Consider the following 8387-nt stretch of genomic DNA (forward strand, 5'->3'; position numbering starts at 1 on the left):
ACCCGGAAAACGCGACAATGCACAGCAATCGGCTTGAAGTGGTGTCCCTTTGATCGCGAGTGACGGGACTTATATTGCTGTCTCAAGGTTTGTGATTGTCAAGTCCGTGTATGTATGTATGTATGTATAGTGTAGCGGCAGTAGAGTCCGCCTCCATACATACATACCATCCACAACTGCCTTTGGGCCTGTGGCCGTGTTACACGTATGCAGGATGATTTATCGGCAGCACACACATATCCGTCATACATCCTTCTGCTGTCTTTCTGTTCCGTAGAGACTGTGACCGACATGTAAGTGAAGCGCCGTGCGACTGATGTGCGCAGATTTCAGTGTTGGGGGCGAATATAGATGACGGATACTACTACTACTACTAAACAATAATAATGATGGCGATAACAACAACAACAATGATGATGATGATGATAATAATAATAAGAAGAAGAATGATAATAAGAATGATAAGAATAATAATGTACATTATTTTTTCATAGCGCCTAATCTCTAAATAGATCTCTTTGCGCAAATTTCAGTGTTGGCCGGGGGCGAGAATAGATGAGATTCTCAGTACTACAACTACAACTACTTCTCCTACTAAATCAGTAATTGTAATGATGATGACGACAACACTAGACAACAATAGTAATGATAACGGTAATGAAAAATAATGACAATAATATTGATAACAATAATGATGATAATAACAACAATAATAATGATAATGATGATGATAATGTACATTTTCATGCTCCTAAATAGCGCTCTAGACGCTTAAGAAATAAAACGCTGGGTAAGGACACACACACACACACACACACACACACACACACACACAAACGCACTGACACACACACACACACACACACACACACACACACACACACACACACGAGAAGAAGGCTAGCGTGAACATCTCAGTACACAGCATGGACAGACTCAACTGATGAGCAGGAAGATTTAACGCTGACCACCACGACTGACCTGAAACAGTGTGGACAAAGAGTGATACTGACTTGTTGTGTCAGTGTGTGCAATCTATACTGACTTGTTGTGTCAGTGTGTGCAATCTATACTGACTTGTGTCAGTGTGTGCAATCTATACTGACTTGTTGTGTCAGTGTGTGCAATCTATACTGACTTGTTGTGTCAGTGTGTGCAATCTATACTGACTTGTTGTGTCAGTGTGTGCAGTCTATACTGACTTGTTGTGTCAGTGTGTACAGTCTATACTGACTTGTTGTGTCAGTGTGTGCAGTCTATACTGACTTGTTGTGTCAGTGTGTGCAATCTATACTGACTTGTTGTGTCAGTGTGTGCAATCTATACTGACTTGTTGTGTCAGTGTGTGCAATCTCTGGATTAAAAAAGAAGAAGAAGTGATGATGATGATGATGATGATAATAATGATGATGATGATAATGATAATTATTATTATCATCATCATCAACACCACCACCACCACCAATACCAATACCAATAATAATAATAATAATAATGATAATAAATCATTACGATAATGATCATGGCGTTGATAACAACAACAACAATTAATACAAAAAGTGCTGCTTTGTGTGTGTGTGTGTGTGTGTGTGTGTGTTGTTGTTGTTGTTGTTGTTGTTGTTGTTGTTGTTGTTGATGATGATGATCGATTTTACGTCGGTTTATTAACTATGATGTTGGACAACAACAACAACAACAACAAATATCAATAAAAAGATGGGGATGGGGTGGGGCGAGGCTGAGAGTCCTGACAGGGTTGGAAACCGTAAGTTTTAGGGTTAACTGGATGTGTGTGTGTGTGTGTGTGTGTGTGTGTCTTTGCGCGCGCGCGCCGCGGCGTGAGAGGTGGGTGTGAGAGGGACTCCAGACAGGCCTAATAATATAACAGCAAAAAGAATGCCAGTGTAATTGCCAGCACCAGCAATGATAATGACGAAAACGATGGCAATATCGTGACGACTGATTTCCATTGAGGATAGACGTAACGGAATAACCCCCTCAATCACATTACAATTCCCCCCCTGCCCCCCCTCCCCCCCCCTCGCCCCCCCCCCCCCCCCCCAACGCCCCGCCCCTCTCTCTCTCTCTCTCTCTCTTTGTGAATCCGTTTTCCTATTCCATTTCGTGGATACTTGAAATAATATTTCAACAAAATACAATATTTCAATGCAACATAAACTACAGTAACTTTAAATATAGCAGAATATAAATAAACATTCACAAATGTCTTACGGAATACAATAGGCCTAGCCTCCTCATCAACGTGTCTGAAATTAAAAGTGCAAGTTGGTGGCACTTTTTTTGTTTTCTTTTTTTTAATTTTTTATCTTCTACGTCAGAATTGTATAATTACGTCACGATAGAAGCTAGGCAGACAATAAACAAATGGAAATGTGGCACATGACAAGAAAGTCTGATTTTCACACACACACACGACACACACCACCCACACACCACACACACACACACACACACGAAACAAAAGACAATACTTTAACACTCGTGACCATCCAGTAATCCCCCAAACCCCCCACCCACACACACACACACCTCACCCTACACCACCCCCACATCCTCCTCACGGCCTCCTTCTTTGCTCTTCTTTGTCAGAAGATGATAAATGAGATGCTGCGCGTCATTTTGAGATCCCTAACCTCCTCCACCCCCTGCTACCACCACCATCACCATCCCCACTTCACCCCACCCCCTTTCTCTACCATGCCTTGCTATAAAAGAGAACGGTTGAGAAGTCCGAACCAAAATAACTTGTCTTCACGCGGCTTCGTCGTCTTATCACAGGAATCTGTTGTTTCTGGAGGGATATAGGCTTTTTGATCACTGGGTGAGAGAGAGAGAGACAGAGAGAGAGGGAGAGAAAGAGAGAAGAAGAAGAAGAAGAAGAAAACACAACGGCAGTGGGTCTGGGCTGGCCGATCACCATCATGAAACCAGTCTTCGTTTTGTGTTGTCTCCTTGGGGTTGTCACTTTGGTGAGTTGTCATTTACTTCACGGCTATAGTTCTTGACTGGATTATTGGATTCTTACTGTCGATGATCTTCAAGAACTTACACACACACACACACACACACACACACACACGCAGAGGCAAAACAAAAGGACGAAAAGTACGCTGCTGGTACCGAACGCCATTTTGTGTACAACAACTGTTGGGGGCACGGCTCATAATAACAATTTGAATGGTGGTGTCATGAACTGGAGTTTTTATAGAGTGCCGCTTTCTGTACACTCCCTGTTCTCAGCACAGGCATTGTTTTCTGGCTGGGCTAGGAAACATGATAAGGCTGTTAATTAACTCGTAGAAATTTTACCTTTAGGCTACATCTGTTGCCCTCGCTGGGGCATAGGCTGCTAACAAGATCTCTCAGCTGTCCAGGGGCCGTATTCAAGACAAAGTTCATTTTGCCTTCAGGCAAGTTATCTTTGACATGGTTGGGATCCGCGGGTACAGTTTACCTTGAAGGATAAGTTATTCAAGACACACGCAGCAGTTCGCTCAGACAGCTAACCCATCGTCTTTTTAAAAAAATCCTGCCTATTCCTGTCTGGCATGCTCTCAGTTTCACTTCTCATTGCACCACACCTCGGAACATTGTCGAGAGAGTTGCAAAACACGTGCTATCCGTAAAGCACGCCTGTTTTCCCTTTAAAAAAAAAAAAAGAAAGAAAAATGCTGCAAAAAGATCCGTCATGTTTACCTCTGCTTTGTGGGCAGTCACCCTTGGCAGGTAGTAAGGGTACATTGTCTTCGGGTTTGTAGACACGCGGGTAGACTCTTGTGTTCATGACTACTGGATATTGCTTACCCTCGGGCAGTTTGCCTTGCCTCAGGCAGATTACCCACAGGTACACTACACATTTACCTTCAGGCATGATGTTCTCTTGAATACGGCCCCAGGTGTGTAACCAGTTTCTACGAAAACATTTTCTGGCTGTTCTGTTGCCCCTCCTGGGGTATTGGCCGCTGACAAGATCTCTCCAGCCATCTGGGTGTGTTGAAACCAGTTTCTACGAAAACATTTTCTGGCTGTTAACCATGTGGACAAAAATAAGTCGGTGCTGTTTACCCATATCCACACGAAGTACGATTGTGTCATAAAGTTTTCGACTGATGTTCGTGTGTTATATAATTGTATAGGATACTACAACACATCATTGGGGTCAATTTAAAAACAGAAAAATGTTATTTTTGTACAAAAATAAAATAAAAGTTGTGACCCCGTTGGGGACCTTCGTTGCGACAGGGAACATTTACCCTTTTTTTCTACATGTACATCACAGGGGTACAGTGCATGGAAGCCAGTGGGGCTGATAAAGACAGACATAAACACAATTGAGAAATAATACTCATTTAACTTGAACACACACACACACACACACACACACAGGGAGCGAGAGAGAGAGAGAGAGAGAGAGAGAGAGAGAGAGAAGAAGTAAAAAGGAGTTAGCTTTTATTGAAAATAACTCTCTTATTCAAACACCGCTGACGAAACCGGTTGAAGCATTGGACATGCAAACCTCGGCTCTTGAGGCAGATCCTCCTTGTATGTGTGTGCCTCAGACACCCTGCACCGGCATTTCTTTTGGGTAGCGGAGATTACAGCGGAGAAGTGAACCACCGTGTCACTGACGTCTCACTGGCTTCGTCAGGTGCTCTTGGAGTGTAAGACGCCAGGGACCTGATCTGCCCTGACACACCCGGGGCAGCATAGGACTAGGGATGAACTGAATGCGCGCCCGGCCTGAAAGAAAGCAGGTTGACGACAACTGTCGTTGTTCCTGGCGTACCCTTTGCCCTGATGCCAGCGGCAGCCAGACCCTGAAGGCCAGTAAAGCAGTGTTATAAATGAGGTGATAGGGATCAGTAGTTGGACATTCTGAAATCAAGTCCCTGACAATTGTCCCCCCCCCCCAACGCCCCCCCCCACCCCCACCCCCACCCCCGCCCCCCTCACTCCTGCCCCCCAGTCTAAACTGACCCAAACGGAGTTATTGCCCATCTCGAGCACTTGCATACGGCCAAATTTAATGTGAACGACAAAATGGGATCAAACAGACGCCAGATCGTTGTGTCTGAGTCTCACTGGTTTACCCTTGGACCTATATTGTGCCCAAAGTAAGGGATAATTGACTCATCAGCATACATACTTATTTCTTTGCATTGTGAATTACATCACACATCACTTGATGATCAGGCTATAATGAAACACTGGGCGGGTTCGTCAGTTGTGTTCAAGATTGTTATTTGCTTATTAAGAGCGTTGTTATTTGCTTTTGACCGTCAAATATATTGTGACTCGTTGCACTTGCAACATATGTTCGTTGCAGTAGTCAGCACTTCTCTCCACTGAAGTACTTGGATCGCCTGGGCAGGAGGTTACAGCCCAACAAAACAATTCCCAGTAATGATGATTATTATTAGGTCATTCCTTCCTGTTTGTTGTGAAGTTGTGAATGCCATCTGCATGGAGTTGCCTCCAACATATTAATAGAAACCGATTTTACATTGGAGATAAAGTTCAGCAACACACACACGCGCGCGCGCGCACGCACACACACACACACACTCTCTCTTTCTCTCTCTCAGGTACACCAGTCATTAAAATGAGAACATTCCAGTGCCCCCTGCCACTCCCCCACCCCCTTGCCTCTCCTCGCCCTCCCACCCCACCCCCCATACCCCCTACCCCACACCCAGTGCCCCCCAACAGGGTACACCAACATTTTTTAACCAAATTTTCGTGGAAATTTACAGTTCAGTCAAAACCATTGGTTTGTCGTGACTGTATATATATATATATATATATATATATATATATATATATATATATATATATATATATACAGTTTCCCATTTACAATATCCACCCGAACTTCTGCAAACTGTACTTCCAAGAAGAGTGTGCGTGTGTGTGAGCCTAAAGATACGCCTTATACGTTACGGATCAGCTGACAACCAAGGAATAATGTGTGATCTTTTTATTTGTTCTTTCGGCTTTTTCTTTCTTTCTCCACGCATGTCCTGTTTAAAATTCATGAAAAGCTAGATTTCTAAGAAATGTAAAGTGTGTGTGTGTGTGTGTGTGTGTGTGTGTGTGTGTGTGTGTGTGTGTGTGTGTGTGTGCCAGTGTGTGTGTGTGTGTGTGTGTGTGTGTGTGTGTCAATGTGTGTGTGTGTGTGTGTTTGTGTGTGTGTGTGGGCGTGTGTGTGTGTGTGCCAGTGTGTGTAAGCCAGTGTGTGTGTGTGTGTGTGTGTGTGTGTGTGTGTGTGTGTGTGTGTGCGCGCGCGCGCCCGCTCATGTGTATGTGTGTACCCGCTCATGTGTGTGTGTGTGTGTGTGTGAGTGTTCCCGCTCATGAAAATGTGTGTGCCCGCTCATGTGTGTGTGTGTGTGTGCGTCAATGCAGGCGCGCGCGCGCGCCGCTCCGTGTGTTAAGGGGAAGCGTTGTGCAATGATCTGAGCGTTGCATAACACTGTCTTTAATCCTTGGCAATACCAGCTTACATTGACAGTCACCGCTTTCTAAGACGGCAGACAGATTGCGTCAAGCGACAACTGACACACACGCACACGCGCGCGCGCACACACACACACACACACACACACAGAGGGACGATTTTATTGTTTTATTAATTACTCATATTTGGTGGAAATATGCAAAAGTTATTGATGGATAAATTTATCAAATTTCAATTTAAAAGTGGCGAAACTGAGTTATGAAGATTTAAATGAGAGTGTTGGGTTTTTTGTTTGTTTGTTTGTTGTTGTTGTTTTTTTCATGAGATGATTATGATGGAGATTGTTTGTTTATTTGTTTGTTAGCCTCCCTGTTTTTTGTTGTTGTTTTTTTTAAATAATTTTTTCTAAGAACAAATCTGCCTGTTGTTATGAAATCATTGGAAGAAGTAAAACTGTAAATATGCCTGTCTGGCAAATTTTTGACTGATGGAGAGATGGTATATTCTTTGTTTTTTTCCTTTGATATGTTTCTTTAGCTCTGAAATATTGTTCTTATCGTTGTTGTTGTAATCACTGGTGTTGTTGTTGTTGATATTGGTGTTGTTAACATTCAGTTGTTGTTGATATAGGTAATGGGTAATATATGTGCTGGGAGCTGCGTTCGTGTTTATTGCAAGTTTGTTTATCTAATGATTTGTTGGGTTTTTTTTGTTTTGTTTTGTTTTTGTGTTTGTTTGTTTTTGTTTTGTTTTGTTTTTTTTGTGCTTTTTTATGTGCTTGCGCTTTTTTTCTTCTTTTTTTTTTCTCTCTCTCTCTTTTTTTTCCTTTTTGTTTGTTGTTATTGCCATCCCACCATCTGCCCCGTTTCAGTGCCACCACTACTCCCGATCGCTGATCGCTCATTCCGAACCCCCCCTCCCTACCCCCACCCCCATCCCCATCCCTACCCCCCACCCCCATCCCTACCCCTACCCCTACCCCTACCCCCACCCCCATCCCTACCCCCACCCCCATCCCCATCCCTACCCCCACCCCCATCCCTACCCCATCCCTACCCCTACCCCCATCCCTACCCCATCCCTCATCCCTACCCCTACCCCCATCCCTACCCCACCCCTACCCCATCCCTACCCCCACCCCCATCCCTACCCCTACCCCCACCCCCATCCCTACCCCTACCCCCCACCCCCATCCCTACCCCCACCCCCATCCCTACCCCTACCCCCACCCCTACTACAACCCCCATCCCACACCCCTACCCCTACCCCCATCCCACACCCCTACCCCTACCCCCATCCCACACCCCTACCCCAACCCCATCCCACACCCCTACCCCACCCCCATCCCACACCCCTACCCCTACCACAACCCCCATCCCACACCCCTACCCCTACCCCAAACCCCATCCCACACCCCTACCCCTACCACAACCCCCATCCCACACCCCTACCACAACCCCCATCCCACACCCCTACCACAACCCCTATCCCACACCCCTACCACAACCACAACAAGGCTATACTCTACGCTTCCTGTCATAATGATATCCCGGCGTTAAGCAGGCCCGAGAAATAATGCACTTGCAGTGCTGGTCATGAAATCAGAGCATCACACCCAAAGACGCATCCGTGAAGTGGATGACGGTCGACTGTGTGGTCCCAGTCTCCCCATTTAAGCCCACAATACACTTAACTCTGGATAAGAGCCGGCCGCGGGCCGAAGAAAAACAACAACAAAAAAACACACACAAAAAACCACCTTCGCTGGGAATCGAACCTGCGTCCTCCCTATCGTCAGTCCGCGATGCTAACCACTTGGCCACAACGGCTGGTTTGCTCAGCATTTCTTCTCTTGACTTGAGCTGGTGTTGTGCGGATTTCCTAAGAGGAGTGAAGCTGTAGATCTTGG

At 45.2% G+C, this 8387-nt stretch overlaps 1 protein-coding gene across 1 annotated transcript in view; it reads left to right on the forward strand.

Moving 5' to 3' along the window:
- The first annotated feature begins 2784 nt into the window (after nucleotides 1-2784).
- The window catches only part of LOC143274705 (uncharacterized), a 6523-nt gene continuing 920 nt past the window's right edge, over nucleotides 2785-8387 (forward strand). The window contains exon 1 of the mRNA XM_076578606.1: nucleotides 2785-2990. The gene's annotated coding sequence lies outside the window, so the exon portion shown is untranslated. The remainder of the gene's footprint in view (nucleotides 2991-8387) is intronic.

This window comes from Babylonia areolata, chromosome 29 (assembly GCF_041734735.1).
Source record: "Babylonia areolata isolate BAREFJ2019XMU chromosome 29, ASM4173473v1, whole genome shotgun sequence".
Lineage (NCBI taxonomy): Eukaryota > Metazoa > Mollusca > Gastropoda > Neogastropoda > Buccinidae > Babylonia > Babylonia areolata.